Source organism: Stenella coeruleoalba (assembly GCF_951394435.1).
Source record: "Stenella coeruleoalba genome assembly, chromosome: 19".
Classification (NCBI taxonomy): Eukaryota; Metazoa; Chordata; class Mammalia; order Artiodactyla; family Delphinidae; genus Stenella; species Stenella coeruleoalba.
This window is the reverse complement of record NC_137165.1, coordinates 26785786-26804992: the sequence shown is the minus strand read 5'-3', so window position 1 is coordinate 26804992 and position 19207 is coordinate 26785786.

Here is a 19207-nt window from a genome sequence, read left to right as displayed (position 1 = left end):
TTTCAATTTCAGCCACTCATGTTCCAAAGTATCTCTTCCCAGCTTTAGGAAAAGTAAACATCTAGATTTCAAGAACCCTTGCTATAATAAAATTTAAACTTACAAAACATATGAATCAGAAGACTATTACCCATATCCATATCACAAAAAATCCCAACAACATTAAAAAACAACCACACAATATTTTCTTATTAAACTCAATCTTCCTAATAGAATGTCATACTAATGAGTATCTTTGAGGGTTTTTTTGTTCGTTTGCTTATTTTTACAGAAACACTTCTGTGTTCTGTGATAGAAGAGCATAAAAATATGACAAAATCTGGATTCTTTAAAGTTCCAAAACAGTATAGAATTATAAAATTTCACTGGTTTAGTGATTTTGCCTATTCACTTAGCTTATGTTTCTCTATTTCTCTCTGAGTGGATCAGGGTCTCAATTTCCAGCTATTGGAGAAAACTATGTGCTATTTTGATTTTCAGTATTAGCAGCTATAAAATGATCTGGACCACAGGAATTTACAAACTGTAAACTATGTAGCAACATGCAGTTGTAAAAACATCCATAACTTAAAGAGCTAACAGGCTACAGTTTGTATACCAGCTCAATCAGTTACCTAGTAAATTTAGGCAAGCCCTTTAACTAGTTAAATCTTAGTTTCTTTACCTGTAAAATGGAGACAATAATATTTCTTACCTAAAGTGCTGTGAATTGTTATAAGAAACAAGATACATAAGATTATTTTTGAAACTCAAAAGCCCTTGATAAATACAGTGGTACTGCATTTCATAGATGTATTCCATGGACTGGGGCAGCTTGCAAAATCACAAATCAACAATTATAAAATCAGGAAGGAATTGTTGGCAGGCAAGGTCATCTAATACAGTCACCTGAAAATATAATGGATTCTTTATTTTTTTTTGTTTTCGTTTTTGTTTTTGTTTTTTTCAGCCTTGGCTGCCGCTGGACAAAAAAGGATCACCTTTATACTTAGTTAATTGAATAGTCTGGCACAGGCTGACACTCTTGTCAGCTTCTTCCTGCAGGGGCTAAAGTGACAAAGAATTCTATCAAAGGCAGAGCTTAATAATAAAAAAACTGAGTCATTTAGATTTTTATTTACATTAAACCTTCAGACCAAACCAAAATTCTTACTTCCTGTCAGCAGTGTCAGTTATACAGAGGAAAATATTCTAACTACAGTTGCTATTGTTCACACTATTTCATTATTTTAAAGAGTCATTCTGGCAGGCACTCAGACAAAAGATAGGGGAAATGATGTCTAAAACAATAATCATAAATAAAACATGAAATCTACAAAATAGGGTGTTTGATGCATATCTGTTCTGAATACTGCATCAACCTTAAGCAATACAGTTGGATCACAAAGCAAGCAAATGCTTCACAGAAGGTCTAGTCAACACATGAAATGGAGAAAGGTAAATTGGAGACAGATTACTATCGTTCCCACTTGCAAGTTTTTCACTTGTACAATTTCTACAATGAGAAATTTTTTACAATCCAATTTTACATGGTCCAACAAAACATATTTTAGAACTTATCTTCAAGAGTGCTGGTAGTATAAGGGCTGTTAGATTTATATATTTAAAGCAGGTATTTCTATTTTTATTTAGTGTATTGCAGTTTAGGTTAAAATATATCAAATATTAAAATATAAAACTATACACTTGTACATAAAAAGAAACCACTGCCAAGACTATGTGGATGATTTTCATCATTTGTGTGTGTATGTTTATTTCTGGATAATTTTTTTTTATTTCTTTCAATATGTATGTGAGATATCTATATATACATATATGTATATATAGAGAGACTGACATCTATATTGATGTATTTATATTGACATATATATATATATCTCCTATTTAGCATGGTTTGTAAAGATTATTTTTAATGGCTGCTTAATTCATTGTGTAGATCTATCAAATTTTAATCAATTGTTTCTTTCTGTAAGGCATTCTTTTATGTATTAATTATTTTTAAAGTGTTGCAAAAATATCCTTTACACGGGAACAGACTTTTACTTCCTTAGGATGAAGTTCCTAGAAATATATATATTGAGATGAACTCTTTTAAGGCTCTTGATACAATTTATTTTGGTTAAGACAAGTACGGTCAGCTAAATCAATTAGGCAGGAAGGACATTATCAATACTGGGAGCAACATCTGATCCTGTAAGGAAGAAACAGAGAGGATTTTTTTTTTTTTTTTTTTTTTTTTTTTTTTTTTTTTTGCGGTACGTGGGCCTCTCACTGTTGTGGCCTCTCCCGTTGCGGAGCAACAGGCTCCGGACGCGCAGGCTCAGCGGCCATGGCTCACGGGCCCAGCCGCTCCACGGCATGTGGGATCTTCCCGGACCAAGGCCTTCCCAGACCTGTGTCCCCTGCATCGGCAGGTGGACTCTCAACCACTGCGCCACCAGTGGAAGCTCACAGAGAGGATTTTTAAATGCTTCCCTTCTCTTTGAGATAGAGAATCCTGAAAATGCTACAGTCCGGAAGGTCTGCTTTCTAAAGAAGGTCTATGGACATGTTCCTAACTGATACTTCAAAGCAATAGAAAATTTATGTTTATCATCTGGATATATAAATGAACATAAAAGTACGCAAATTTTTCAGAACAAAGTTTAGAGAGTCCAAAGTTATAGATTCTGAATATATAGTGTATTAATCGTGATCATGACAGGAAACATATCATGCACTCAGAAGAAATGATCAAAAAAGACGTCAGTGAAGTAACTATTTCCAGAGGTTGGGCAGAGGTAAGGGAATCAACAAGGGCTGAGAAAGCTCTCAGGCACTAGCAAGAATGAGACACATTATAACTCAGGATGCGAAGATTCATGGAGAAAAACTCATGTTGCCTGAACCCAACTCAGAGCTACAACTGCGGGAGAGAAGGTAAGGATTGTCTAAGGATACAGCTACTGTAAAAACCACAGCTCAAAAGAGTGGGATTGAGAAGAAGATATGGGAGTATACCTTGATGTCTTTCTCTTGCTCTCTTATTTCCTGCTGATCTTTTCTCTTGGTGTAATCTATCCACAACCTGGAGTGCAATTGATACTATCTGTAGTGTTGAGCTGTCTTGAGCATGGATTGGGGCAAAAAGAGTCAAAAAATGATGGGTGGTGGTGGTGTATGTAAGGGGATAAGGGTAGGTGTTAATGAAAATAACAGCACATGGGGAAAAGTAAGAAGGTAATTTATATCAGTGCTTCTTAAACTTTAATGTGAATACAAATCATCTGAGAATTTTGTTAATGTGCAGATTCTGATTCAGTAAATCTGCAGTAGGCCTGAGATTCTGTATGTGGAATAATTTTCCAGGTTGCTAGTCCTTGAACTGCACTTTGAGAAGTAAAGACTCATAACATTATCAACATCTTTTTCTCTTAGGCATTTAAATTGTAGATTTCAGAAATTTTCTGAGCAATTACTAAAAATCAGGCATTGTAAAATGTCCATTTGCATAAAGCATCACATTTGATCTATGTAACAATCCCATGAAATAGGGGGATCCTGTCACAGATGTAGGGTCTCTTTTATAGGGGCTACATTCCTTTGGGGTGATGGGGCCATGCAGATAATATATAGCCCAGTCCTTGTCCAGGTTCTCAGGAGATATGCTTGATGGAATCCTTGACGGCAAGGCTTGAAGGAACACATTCCTGGATCAAAGGAGTACATCTAGAATAAGGTTTGTAAGAGCCACAGAAATATACCCAACTTTCTCTCATCATCATTAATAACCCACATTTAAAGACAATAAGCAGAGATTTTTCCAGGTGATATGGGAGAATCCAAGCTGCTAAAGAGGTCTCCATTTGGTTCTTAGACATTTCTAGGTAGATTTACCTAAGTTCATATTTCTGCACCAGTGGAATTCTTGAGTTCTCTGTCAATAGATAAAAGAATATAAAAAGCATGTACATAGTTAACATTATTGTACCAATGTTAATTTATTGGTTTTGACAAATGTGTGTGATTATATAAGATGTTAATATTAAGGGAATTAGTGAATGAAATATGGGAACACTATACTATCTTTGTACCTTTGTTGTTTCAAGGTAAAAGTTTCAAAATTATATACACTCACACCTCAGAGATATTGAGGGTTAATTTCCAGACCACCACAGTAAAGGGAATAAAGCAAGTCACACAATTTTTTTCATTTCCCAGTGCATATTAAAGTTATGTTCACACTATAATGTAGTCTATTAAATGTACAATAACATTATGTCTGTAAAAACAATTTACATACCTTAATTAAAATACTTTATTGATGGGCTTCCCTGGTGGCGCAGTGGTTGAGAGTCCACCTGCTGATGCAGGGGCCACAGGTTCGTGCCCCGGTCCAGGAAGATCCCACATGCCTCGGAGCGGCTGGGCCCGTGAGCCATGGCTGCTGAGCCTGCGCGCCCGGAGCCTGTGCTCCGCAACGGGAGAGGCCACAACAGTGAGAGGCCCACGTACCACAAAAAAAATAAAAATAAAAAAAATAAAAATAAAATACTTTATTGTTAAAAATGTTAACCATCATCTATACCTTCAGTGACATTAATTTCATTGTACACCTCCATCAATTTATAAAATAAGATAACAATGAAGTTTGCCACATTGATTGATTCTTCCTTTCATGAATGATTTCTCTGTAGCATGCAATACTGTTTGATAGCATTTTACCCACAATAGAACTTCTTTCAAAACTGGAGTCAATCCTCTCAAACCCTGCCCCACTGACTTATCAACTAAGTTTACATAATATTATAAGTTCATTGTTGTTATTTCAACAATAACATCTTTGCAGTATTCCAGGAGTAGATTCCATCTCAAGAAACCATTTTCTTTCCTCATCCGTAAGAAGTAATGTCTCATTCATTAAAGTTTTATCTGAGATTGTAGCAGTTCAGTCACATCTTCAGGCTCCAACCTCCACTGAAGTCTTGAACCCCTCAAACTCATCCATGAGGGTTGGTATCGACTTCTTCCAAACTCTTGTTAATGTTGATATTTTGACCTCTTACCATTAATCATGAATGGTCTTCATTGCATCTAGAATGGTGAATTCTTTCCAGAAAGTTTTCATTTTACTCTGTATAGATCCATCAGAAGAATTACTATCTATGGCACTAGTGCCTTACAGAATGTACTTTTTAAGTAATGAGACTTGAAATTACTCCTTGATCCAAGAGCTGCAGAATGGATGTTGTGTTAGCAGGCATGAAAACATGAATGTCTTTGTACTCCCCCATAAGAACTCTTGGGGGTGACTAGGTACATTTTCAATGAGCAGTAATATTTTGAGAGAAGTCTTTTTTTCTGAGCAGTAGGTATCAACAGTGGGCTTAAAATATTCAGTAAACCATGTTGTAAACAGATATACTGATATCCAAGCTTTTTTGTTCCATTTATAGACCACAGGCAGAGCAAATTTGCATAATACTTAAGAACCCTAGGATTTTCAAAACAATAAATGAACATTGGCTTCAAATTCAAGTCACCAGCTGTGTTAGCCCCTAACAAGAGAGTCAGCCTTTCAATATTTGAAGCCAGGCATTGACTTTTCTTCTTTAGCTATGACAGTCCTAGTGGCATCATCTTCCAAAAGAAGGCTATTTTGTCTATGTGGAAAATCTGTTGTTTAGTGTAGCTACCTCCACTAATTATCTTAGCTAGATCTTCTGGATAACTGTGGTAACTTCTACATCATCTCCTTCTACTTTTATGTTATAGACATGGCTTTTTTTCTTAAACCTAATGAACCAACCACTGCTCACTTCAAATTTCTGCAGCTTTCTCACCTCTCCCAGCCTTCATAGAATTGAAGAGAGTTAGGATCTTGCTATGACTTAGGCTTTGGCTTAAGGGAATGTCATGGCTAGTTTGATCTTCTATCCAGACCACTAAAAATTTCTTCATATCAACAATAAGGCTGTTTTCACCTTCTTATCATTCGTGTGTTCACTGGAGTAGCACTTTTAATTTCCTCCAACTTTTCATTTGCATTCACAACTTGTTTAACTGTCTGGCACAAGAGGTCTAGTTTTTGTCCTATCTTGGCTTTCAGCATGCCTTCTTCACTGTTTAATTATTTCTAGTGATAGGCTTAAAGTGAGAGATATGTTACTCTTCTTATCACTTGAATACTTAGAGGCCATTGTAGAATCATTAATTGGCCTTACTTCAATATTATTGTGTCACAGGGAATAGGAAGGCCAGAGGAGAGGGAGAGATATGGGGAAAGGGGGGTAGGTGGAGCAGTCAAAACATAAAACATTTATTGATTAAGTTCACTGTCATATCTGGGTGCAGCTTGTGGTGCCCCCCAAACAATTACAGTAGTAACACCAAAGATCACTGATCACAGCTTATCATAACAAGTATAATAATAATGTAAAAGCTTGAAATATTGTGAGAATTACCAAAATGTGATACAGAGACCTGAAGTGAACAAATACTGTTGGAAAAATGGTGCCAAAAGACTTGCTTGACACTGGGTTGCCTCAAACCTTCAATGTATAAAATATGCAATATCTGAAAGCACAAAAAGAGTAGTGCAATAGAATGAGGTGAGCCTGTAGATAGTATATGTCAGCCAAGGGAAAAGGAAGAGTGAAACACTCTATGACAAAAAAAATGTAATTTATTCTTCTCTCTACTTATAAAGAAATGCAGCTTAAAAGAGGATTATAAAAGTTTGAAAAACAAAAATTATGTGCCCAAAAGAAGGCACTAATGTGTAGATACTGGAATCAGATTGCTTGGGTTCAAATGTCTGCTATCATCTGACATGTAGACCTTGGGAAATTTACTTAGTCACTCTGTGTCTCAGTTTTCTCACCTATAAATTGGCAATAATATTAGTACAAACTTCTTAAGCACTATTGTGATCTGTAATAATAAATATGTATTTGGTCTTTGTCCCCATTTCCTGACAAACAGATCCTAAAATGATTGGAATCTCTGAGATGATGTTTCTTTCTGTGAGCTAATGATATGACTGGTGACTTGGGGCTCCTGGATCACCTCATGATTAAGTCTGGTTGCTGGGAAAATCAGTCATGTGATTAGAGGGTTGGAACTTTCAGTCCAACCCCCGACCTCTGGTGAGGGAAGAGTAGAGGAGCGGAATGTGAATGTTGAGTTAATCACTAATGGCCAAAGACTTAATCACATGCCTACACAATAAGACCTCCATAAAAATCTGAAAGCTATGAGGTTTGGAGATCATCCAGGATGCTAAACATTGTAGCTGCTGGGAGGGTGACATGGCTAGAGAAGGCACAGAAGCTCTGCACCCCTCCTCTCTTACCTTACCCTGTGCATCTCTTCCATCTGGCTGTTCCTGAATTACATCCTTTGTAATAAATTTGTAATCTAGTTAATGAACCATTTTCCCGAGTTCTGTCAGGCTTTCTAGCAAGTGATTAAACTCCAGGAGGGAGTCATGGGAACATCCCATTTATAGACGGTCAGTCAGAAAAACAAGTGACATTCTGGACTTGTGATTGGTATCTGAGGTGGGGAAAGTCTTGTGGATCTGAGACCTTAACCATGGGATCTGACACGAACTCCAGGTAAATAGTTTCAGAATTGAGTTAAATTAGAGGACACTCAACTGGTATCAGAGAATTGCTTAGTTTGGGGAAAAAAAACCACACATTTGGTGACTGGAAGTAAAGTATGAGTGTTGTGTGTAGAGAGGGAAAACAGAGGAGTTTTCTCTTTACAGCTGTCACGAGACTAAGAAAAGTCATGTATTTAAATCATACCATAGTGCTGATAATAATGAATGCAATAAACCTACTATTTTTATTATTAATAATGTTACTTTTATTATCCTGTGTTTTTCACTGGATCCCTACATCTTAAGTAGAGGAGCTTATATATTTCTCCTGATCTGGCTAAAAACGGTATTAAAGTTTGGCATTATTATCAGGACTTGACAAATGGGGCAACTCAAATTGAGAGTTTACATTTGCTGCCCACAATAATCAACCTAAGTCAGAATAGTGGGGACAAGACCCCAAACCAATTTCTCTGACTAAGTTTCAGTACTCTTCGTATGGTCATGCTATCTTCTCTAGTAAATTCTTGCCCTTTGTGAGTTGTAGGGAAAAAATATTCCACATAAAAATATTACCCAATACTTCTTGGACGTCCCTATCACTTCCAGAGACCTATTTCTGGAGGCTCACTGATTCTCTGGCTGCCTACTCAAGACTACATAGAACACAGTTTCACACACTCTCTGCAGAGACTTAGGCAGAGAAAACAGATTACTTCTGAGCTAAAGGGCTCTTGAGTATTAGGGAAGGGGACTGTCTCTCCTGTCCACTTTTCTATTAATAAAATGCACAGGGCAGAGCACCTAGGCAAATTAGCCATGCTGTAAGACCTGCACCCCACTTTGCTTAATCATCAGACTATAGTACCCAGGGGGGATGAAAAGAGGGCCTTGATACTTAGCAATCTTGTCATCCAGTGCCAATCCAAGGCTAACAGGAAAATTCTCCACAGCTGTTCAGATGGCTGGTGGTTCGTTCGCTGGCAACAATTCTTGCCACCAAATGAAGAGCTGAGCTCTAGGGTGTGTTGACAAAATACTGTTTATAGATCCTTAATTAGAGTGAGGGAAGATTCCCAACAATTCCTTCCACTTGTCTGCCAGATGGTCTATTTATTATCCTTCATCTGAGTCTCCCCTCCCACCCCTGATACCAAGTTTTTATCACTGTCACTTGTAAGTCTTTGTTTATCCTCGTGGAGAGCAGTACATTGATACTTCTTCAATTTATAATGTGTGATATGATGCTTGTTGGTTATGAGAAATGGGCCGTTGCCTGGTAACCAAGGTGTCTGTTACCAGGAAAAGAAAAACTTATTAAGCAAGGCACCCAATTTTTACAGTATTACAAACAAATTGGCTACTTTTTTTCTTAGATGTTTCAGGTAGTGGAGCCCCTTGGAACTAGACCCATATCTTCTGACAAGACCAAAGCAATGAAATTAAAGATAGGAAATAAGAATATAATTAACTTTCCAGTGAATATAGATTTCTTTTATTGATGCTATGGTGCTGGGAAAGAGGAAAAGAAGACATCTCATGTACTCAAGTCCCTATGTCTGATTTCATCACTCTAATTGATACAGTCAGGGTCCATTAAAACACTTGATGTCAGCCACAGAGCCAATGTAGAGCTCAGAAAATTTGTAAAGCCCCAATTTTGCACCAGTTTAATCCTTAAGCTAGTACAGTGATCTTTCACAGTTTCAATAACTATTCCACATAATCAAGAACATGTCTAGTAAGAAGTTCCAATAACTGTCTCTGGTTTGCAGCTCCCTCTTTTGTATACCTTAATTTCCTATTTGTTACGTTAAGTAAATGCCAGATTTTATTGTGATTGTGCCCCTCGTACCATCTCATTGTGGCTTCTCCTTTGTCTTTGGATGTGGGGTATCTTTTTTGGTGAGTTCCACTGTCTTCCTGTTGATGACTGTTTAGCAGTAAGTTGTGATTCCAGTGGTCTCACAAGAGGGAGTGAGGGCACATGCTTCTACTCCATCATCCTGAACCAATCTTGACCAATAAGTGAGCAGAGGTGTCAGTTCTGGATGGAGGCTTTAAGGGCCAACACCTTCCTCACCATGTTCTCCTTTCCATCTGCCAAAACTACTGGCAATGTTCCAGAGAGAGGCTGCTCTGACACCTTGGGTCCCAGAGAGATGATATGGAATAAAAACAGGGTCAACCTGCTAGTGTTGGGCATAACCTCTGGGTGGGTGACTCACAAACTGGAGAACAATTATACCACAGAAGTCCACTCACTGGAGTGAAGGTTCTGAGCCCCACGTCAGGCTTACCAACCTGGGCATCTGGCAATAGGAGGATGAATTCCCAGAGAAACAGACTTCGACTGCTAGCAGGATTTGACTGCAGGACTTTGACAGGACTGGGGGAAACAGACTCCACTCTTGGAGGGCACACACAGAGTACTGTGTGCATCAGGACCCATGGGGAAGGAGCAGCGACCCCATAGAAGACTGAACCAGACATACCTGCTAGTGTTGGAGGGTATCCTGCAGAGGCAAGGGGTGGCTGTGGCTCACTGTGGGGACAAGGACACTGGCAGCAGAAGTTCTGGGAAGTACTCCTTGGCATGAGCCCTCCGGAGTCCACCATTACCCACAACAAAGAGCCTGTAGCCTCCAATGCTGGGTCACCACAGGCCAAACAACAAACAGGGAGGGAACTGTTGGTTATTTGGCCTCACCCATCAGCTGACAAGTGGTTTAAAGTTTTACTGGGCTTTGCCCACTAAAGCAACACGCAGCTGTACACACCACTAGTCCCTCCCATCAGTAAACTTGCACAAGCCTCTTAGCCTCATCCACCAGAAGGCAGACAGCAGAAGCAAGAAGAGCTACAATCCTGCAGCTTGTGGAATGAAAACCACATTCACAGAAAGATAGACAAGATGAAAGGGCACAGGGCTATGTACCAGATGAAGGAACAAGATAAAATCCCAGAAAAACAACTAAATGACTTGGAGACAGGCAACCTCCCAGAAATATAATTCAGAATAATTATAGTGAAGATGATCCTGGACCTCAGAAAAAGAATGGAGGCAAAGATTGAGGAGATGCAAGAAATGTTTAAAAAAGGCCTAGAAGAATTAAAGAACAAACAAACAGAGATGAACAATACAATAACTGAAATGAAAAATACACTAGAAGGTATCAATAGCAGAATAACTGAAGCAGTACAATGGATAAGTGACCTGGAAGACAGAATGGTGGAATTCACTGCTGTGGAACAGAATAAAGAAAAAAGAATGAAAAGAAATGAAGACAGCCTAAGAGACCTCTGGGACAACATTAAATGCAAAAACATTCGCATTATAGGGGTCCCAGAAGGAGAAGAGAGTGAGAAAGGACCTGAGAAAATATTTGAAGAGATTATAGTCAAAAACTTCCCTAACATGGGAAAGGAAATAGCCACCCAAATCCAGGGAGCACAGAGAGTCCTAGGCAGGATAAACCCAAGGATACACATGCCGAGACACATAGTAATCAAACTGACAAAAATTAAAGACAAAGAAAAATTATTAAAAGCAACAAGGGAAAACTCACAAATAACATACAAGGGACTCCCCATAAGGTTAACAGCTGATTTCTCAGCAGAAACTCTACAAACCAGAAGGGAGTGTCATGATATATTTAAAGTGATGAAAGGGAAGAAACTACAACCAATATTACTCTACCCGACAAGGGTCTCATTCAGATTCGATGGATAAATCAAAAGCTTTACAGACACACAAAAGCTAAGAGAATTCAGCACCACCAAACCAGCTCTACAACAAATGCTAAAGGAACTTCTCTAAGTGGGAAACACAAGAGAAGAAAAGGACCTACAAAAGTGAACCCAAAACAATTAAGAAACTGGTAATGGGAACATACATATCGATTATTACCTTAAATGTGATTGGATTAAATGCTCCAACCAAAAGACACAGGCTTGCTGAATAGATACAAAAACAAGACCCATAAGCATGCTGTCTACAAGAGATCTCCTTCAGACCTAGGGGCACATACAGACTGAAAATAAGGTAATGGAAATGGATATTCCATGCAAATAGAAATCAACAGAAAGCTAGAGTAGCAGTACTCATATCAGAAAAAATAGACTTTAAAATAAAGAATGTTACAAGAGACAAAGAAGGATACTACATAATTATCGAGGGATCAATCCAAGAAGAGGACATAAGAATTATAAATATATATGCACCCAACATAGGAGCACCTCAATACATAAGGCAAATGTTAACAGCTATAAAAGAGGAAATCGACAGTAGCACAATAATAGTGGGGGACTTTAACACCTCACTTATACCAATGGACAGATCATCCAGACAGAAAATAAATAAGGAGACACAAGCTTTAAATGATACAATAGACCAGATAGATTTAATTGATATTTTTAGGACATTCCATCTGAAAGCAGCAGATTACACTTTCTTCTCAAATTCACACAGAACATTCTCCAGGATAGATCACATCTTGGGTCACAAATCAAGCCTTGGTAAATTCAAGAAAATTGAAATCATATCAAGCATCATCTTTTCCGACCACAACGCTATGACATTAAAGATAAATTTCAGGGGAAAAAAACGTAAAAAAACACAAACACATGGAGGTAAAGACCAGAAACATAGAGGTACTAAAAATAAAAGAAATAAGAAATTTGCTGTAGATGTGTGTATGTGTGTGGGGAGGTACAAAAGTGTATACATATATTCATGCAATTTTATATCCATATAGCTATACTTTAGCTTATCTGGCATACTTAATGACTGCATAATATGTATGGTAAGTTTAAAAAATGTGAGGATAAACAAGATAGAGAGAGGCCCTGCCCACACAGAAGTTAAACATCTAGAGAATGGCAGGAAAAGTAAAGAGACAATTATTGCACAGTATAATGAATACTGAAGTATATATTGATAATAAATAGAGGTTGCTATGAAAACTCATGGATCAGATTTCAGGCTTGAATGGTCAAGAAATCTTAGTTGAAAGCCATTTGATTATTTGGCCGTTTAACTTGGGACCTAAAGATGACGAAGGGAATAATTAGGAGAAGAGAGGAGTGATGGGTGAGATTTCCAGGGACAGAGAGAGAAATACAAAATTTTCCTAGTCAGCACCGAGAAATCTTTTAACAGTACTAAATTTATTTTGTGATTTTCTTCTGAATGTTTTATCCCCTGAACATATACAATGGAGAGAACTTTGCTCTTGTCATATGCTTTGCTGAGATGCTTCCCTGTATTCTCTGTCTGATCCTTTTATCATTGTCCAAGTATTTTGTGCTACAGCGAGTTTTCTCTGGCCCTGCCCCTTCTTGGTGCTCCAGTGTAATCTGAGCTGTACTGTGACTGTTTCCCTATGAATCTGTCAACTTTTGAGGGCAGGGATATGATAACTTTAGAGCACAGTTCTTGAAAAAACAACATTGATCTGAATGGCAGCTTGTCAAATCCTAAACCTGACTAACGATATCATTCAAGATTTTTCCAGCTGTGTTATGGGAGCCAAAAAAACACAAAACAAAAACAAAACAAAACAACTGACTTCTCCCATCAGGAGATCCACCAGAGCAGTCTTCCAGAGGAACTCTGCACTCAAATGTAGTGCTTCCTGGATCAAGACCAATGGTTAGTCAGTCTTTGTTATCAGACTTTCTTAGATCAATGCTTCTTTCCTGTGGAATGACTTCACTGAACAGTTGTAAGAAGAGAGTTCATTTCTGGGCTCAAGCAAACCTTTTAACGATATCAACAAGAATGGAAAAGGAAAACTGAAAAATGACTCCTGAAGAAACTTTGACTTATGGTCACATTGAGAAGGAGTGATTTTAAACTAATGTCTGAAGTTGGTGAAACTGAAGTTTCAAGATGTAAAATAAGTTACAGCTAATTTAGTGTTCAGGCTGTTATGGATGAAGAGCTGTCTGACTCCAAAGCTTGATCTTCTTTGACCAGAAAAAACTGCCTCCCAAATCAATTAGCTTAGCCACCTGCTAGCTAAGGAACTGCTTCAGCATTACAGCCTGATGTGCTCAGCTTGAGGTCTTGGCAGACAGCAGAACGTGGAGTCTCCTGACTGAAGTCCTAATCTGTGGGAACTATGTGCGCACACACACGCATGTATGTATATGTGGATGGCTTTAAGGGATCCCATGAGAGCTTTGGGGTGTTTCATTCTTTTTGCTTCTCCTGCATATTTTATAAATAGCTTTAAAGATAATAAGTAGCAATATTTTATGAGGCTCTTAAGTGTGTAAGTGTCACTGCCTGGCTCAAACATGTTTAATCTGTATTTGCTGAACAAGTAATAATCTTGTGCCTCCTCCTTACTAAATCTTCCCTTTAATCTCTTTAGAAAAAGGGTACAGGTTTAGCAGGAGATATAAGCAAACTATTATTTATAATATTCTCTTCAAGATAATTGGAAGAAATCTCTAGGAACAAAATTTAGTAATTTGAGTAAAACTGTATTAGAATTAATAAATTAATAAGTTAAGAAGACTGAATTGTAATATTTACCCAAAGACTAACTGGTATTATATTAACTCATATTGAATGTTTCTCTTTTACATGCTACTTAGAAATTATCAGGGAAAAGCAAATGCCAATATTTAAGGACCAAAATCAAGAGTTGTCATCTGTAAGGGACCATTGGCAATTGTTGAGTAATTAAATATTGGACAACTCATATATTTTCCCCATCATTATCCTGGGCTATCAGAAGGCATAATAACTCATTAATTAAATGTTAGCACTTCCATGGTAAATTGATAAATGGATTAAACTGTTAAAATAGTGAAAATGTGTTTTGTAAGCTTTTAACCAGTAAGTCTATAAGTCTGTACTGAGAGTTAGTATAATTATTAAAGAAATAACCTTGTCATATGTATATGTGTCATATATATGTGTGTGAGTATGTATGTTATAATTTTTGTATATAGAGAAGTAAGTAAAACTAGTTTTTCTAATTTCATTTAGGAAAACACAGAAGAGCTTAAAAATTTGAGAATGGCTTCAAACAAAATGGTTACATTTTAAAATGGCACTCAACGAAAGAGAAATTATGTATTTGAAAAATTCATGTAGTTTACATGATGTTACTTCTACTGTACTATGACATCATAATATCTTCAGTGCCCATTGAATGATTAAGTATTATATTTGTCTTTTAACCAAAATATCTGAGGGTTTTGTACTTTTATAGTATTTCTTCAACCATCAATTCCTTTGCAGGTGTTGGTCTCTCCAACTTCATCCATTCTCTTACCTAAACTTTCTCATTTGCTTAAATGAAGAACTGAGTGTGTTTCCATAGAAGTTCTGCAGAGAAGAGTTCATGGATTTGATGACTTTGCTCCTCAGAATCATTTGCTGTTCACCTCCTTCTTAGTTTACAGCCATGCTATTAAATGTTTGCATTGGTTGAGTTCACATGTATACATAAACTCTCAATATGAATGTAAAAAATGTCTTTAATCCTTATCTTTAAATCCTTACGAAAATCTGGATCATTCTGTACTAAAAAATTTCCTCCATGGTGAGGGAGGATCAGTACAGTACAAGGTTTTCCAGTCTTGGCACTATTGACATTTGGAGGCTTTTTCCATTTGTTGTAGGGTGCTGTGCTGAGCATTGTGGAATGTTTAGCAGCATCCCTTGCTCCTACCCACTAGATTCCAGTAGCAGTCCCTGCCCAGCTGTGGCAAATAAAAATGTCTTCAAACATTGCTGAATATGCCTTGGCAGGGGGAAGCAAAATCACCCTCTGCCCAACAGAGAATCACTGAAAATCCTGGAATAAACAAATATTTTATGATTAGTTATTTGCCTGAGCCTTGTACTGTTAAAAGTGAGCTACCTTCACTTTTATGAATCAAACATCAGAACATGCAAATCATAGTTATGTAAACTATTATTGATTATCCAGAACTCTCTTTGTGTTTAAAGTTTCTGTTTTCATTACATTTCTGCCCAGCTCTTGATATTTGCCTTTGTTTCCTATTTTCAATCCTAATCGAATGTTTGTCAAATTCCTCTAACAGTATGTATAGATTTATTGCATTGATGACGTGAATTGATGGCCTCCTTAAATCCACACTCTTTGCAATGCAAGTTTACAGCTCCCCCTAACAAAAAGTAGAGTCTATTTTCTCTTCCCTTGAATCTGGATTGGACTTGTGACTTGTTTGGCCTACAGAATGTGGCAGAATTGATAGTGTGTCAATTTTGAGTCTAGGCCTCAAGATGTCTTGTGTTGCTTCCTCTCCATCTGTTTTCATTTGAACCCCAATCCTGACATTTAAACATATCTGGACTTACATGCTGAAAGGATGTGAGAGACCACATGTAGGAGGGACAAGCCATCCAAGCAGAGGACATCTGAGACCATATAGCCTTCAGCCAACTACCTACTGACAGAAAAATCATAAGACAGTTCTGAGATCATTCAAGTCCAGATCGGCAGAATCACCCAGCCAACCTTCAGAACTTTGGAGGTAAATACATGCTGATCATTTTAAGCCACTAAGTTTTGGTGCTGGTTGTTGTGCAGAATTACTGTCAGTTGATTTATCTACTGTCTTGATTTCTCATATTTCTAAAACTTTGGACCAGATTTATTCCTTTTGCTCTTTCTGCTCCAGCCACTCCAAATAGGATTAATTACTGATTTTGCTTTTGTCTCTGGGTCTAAAACTCTAAGCAGTCCCACTCGGTGAGAAGCCCCATAAATCTTTTTCCAAGCCCTGAAAGGGACAGTATGGTTCAGTGATGGACTTTATTTTTTATATTCTTCAAAACTGCCTATGTTAGTTTGAATAATTATTGTTTGATTAATTTCATCATTTGAAAAGGACTTTATAATATCTAGTAATAATATTTATATAGACATGCCAGATTTCAAAGAAATAAATTGGACAATGGTTAAATTAATAATTGAGACTTGCCCAGACTTTCCATGAGGATTTAAAACTTGAAATCTCTTCATTTTAATGCACAGAAACCACCTGGGTATTCATGTATTCCAATTCATTTTGGCATTGTTCTAGCCTTGTATACTGTAAATCCAATGTTTAAATATGCTGGGCTTACTGGTATCTTCAAAAATGGAACATGTTTGATTAAATTTCCTAAGTACCTTAGTGTTATTTCCCTCCTTAAATGTGGGATAGTTTGTGTAATTTGGCTGATAAATAGCACACAGATGTACAGGGTATAAGCAAGACTGTACATAAAATTTGTATGGAGTATCCTATGGGACTAGGTTCAGAAACTAATGGCAAATTATCTATTTTGGGATTTATGAGTCTATTGAACGACCATTTTATTCATTATTTATATCTATTATGCTATTTAAATACTATTTAATATTTGATTATCATTGGAAGAAATGTACTCACTTTTAAACTTTTGGACATTTACCTAATTAAAACATTAATATATCAAAGAAGATGAGAAATGGGAAACACTTGTGACCTTAAGATTGAGACATGTGCATGTACAATTAAGTAATTATCAGAAGTTATTGTCAGAGCACCATAAAGAAAACCTTATTTGGTGGAAAACACAAATGGTAACAATTAGAAGAGTTGTTAATGATGTAATTAAAGAATCAACCAATTGTTCAGATATTAATTTCAACAATGGGTTTAATGATACTTCTATTATATCATCATCCCCTCAAAGACAGGAGATAGGCTTTCTAGTTCTATTCCTGACACTTACTCATTGTGTCAACTAGTGCTGTACACTTAAGGTCTCTGAGTTCCATGTACTCTCTGTGACTTCTCTATGTTCTAAAATCTGATCATCTGTGTCTTCAGTAGTCTATACTGTATAACGATGGGAGAATTAATGAAGGACTAAAATGCAGTTCTAAGATTATTTTAGAAAATAAGCATGTGACAATATATCTGATCTGAGTAATAATCACAAACTAGCAAACTGTGGCTGACAGCCTGAATATTCTGCTGTTAATAAACTGCCAGGTGACATGATATAATTATTTTATTTAGTGGAAACATTTAGTCTATAAATACATTTATATTTATATAGGAGAAATACAGGAGTTTCAAAATAAAGTCAATTTCTGGTAAGTGGTGTCATCTCACACTACTTTCATGTTTATTAAGAAATCACATACATTTCACGTTCTGTAAAGCTATGGAAGAACATATTGTAGTACGCTTAACTCCTCATCAGGAAAATTCTGTGCCTCCAATAGATATTTGCAATTTACTTGACATAGTTTCCTTTGTTGCACCTCTTTGTGGACCTGTCACTTCTATTTTGTGGTGTCTTCTGCCCTCCCAGCAACAACATCTTTCCTTATGTAACACCCTATCTCAACTGTTTCAATTTCTTTTGGGAGGGATAGGCATCTTTATTATAGTATAAGTCCAAGGCAACACAGATGGCGCATTTCATTCTAAGTAATGGTTTACTCATACCACCTGTAAGTTGATGACTCAGAAACCTATGTGTCTAGACCAAGTCAACTTCCAATTTCCAGATTTTTATATTTACTTGCTTATTGGTCATTCCACCTGGAAATATGATGGACAGTTCAAATTCAACCCACCCATGTTTAAATTTGCCCAAACACCCTTTCCTCCATTGTTTTTAATATATTTTTGACATCTCTCTACCAGACACCAAAGCCAGAAACCCTGGAAGTAATGGATGCATTACTCTCTCTCTCATGTCCCTTTGCTGGCCCTTTCCCAAACCTTATCAATCTATTTTTCATTTAAAAAAATCTAGCCCATTTATTTTTCACCCTCATTGCCATTGCCGTCTTGAAGGCTTTAGGCATCTTTGCCTTGATAGCATCACCATGCAGCCTTCTGACCCATTCTAGACCATCTACTCTATTCCCTTCAGTGACTTTTATAAACCTTGCATTTAATCATGGAATTTCCTTGCCTAAGCAATTCTCATTTAGTAAAGCAGGATGGCAAATGCTCTCTCAAACGGACTCTGGCCACCTGGAAAGCAGGGTTCCACCTAAAGAAGACAATAATTATGCAGCTCCAGCAATTGTAGTAGTACAGAAATGTGGGCCCAATATAGCCAGATGGTCTGATATTTCAATAAAAGCCAGAAATTTCTGTGAAGTCTCCCAATTCTTAAATGATTGTAGTGATTTAATTTTAATATGTCTGGCCTAAAGAATGAAGTTAAAACTCTCTAGCATGTGAACAAAGATCTTTATGATTTGGTAGTACTCTTCAAATTTCCTTTTTCAGTGTTGTTCTCACAATTTACTCTTCAGCTAATCAATACCATTTGCTGATGCCACATAGTTCCAGGAAATTTTGTGTTTCCTTTAGAATTCACACTCCTTCCAGCTGTCTGTTATCTGTGTATTCTTTATACTCAGATGGGACCACTTCTGTTCAGCCCCTTGAATATTTACTACTCCCTAAAGTGTGCTATCTCTGTATCTTTTATCATAACACTTGCAATCTTATAATTGCAATTATATGTTTACATTTCTTTCTCCCCATGGCACTGTGAACTCCTTGGAGAAAGAAACTGGGTCTTACTTTTCTTGTATCTCCAGCTTTAATATAATTCCTGACATATTAGAGGTA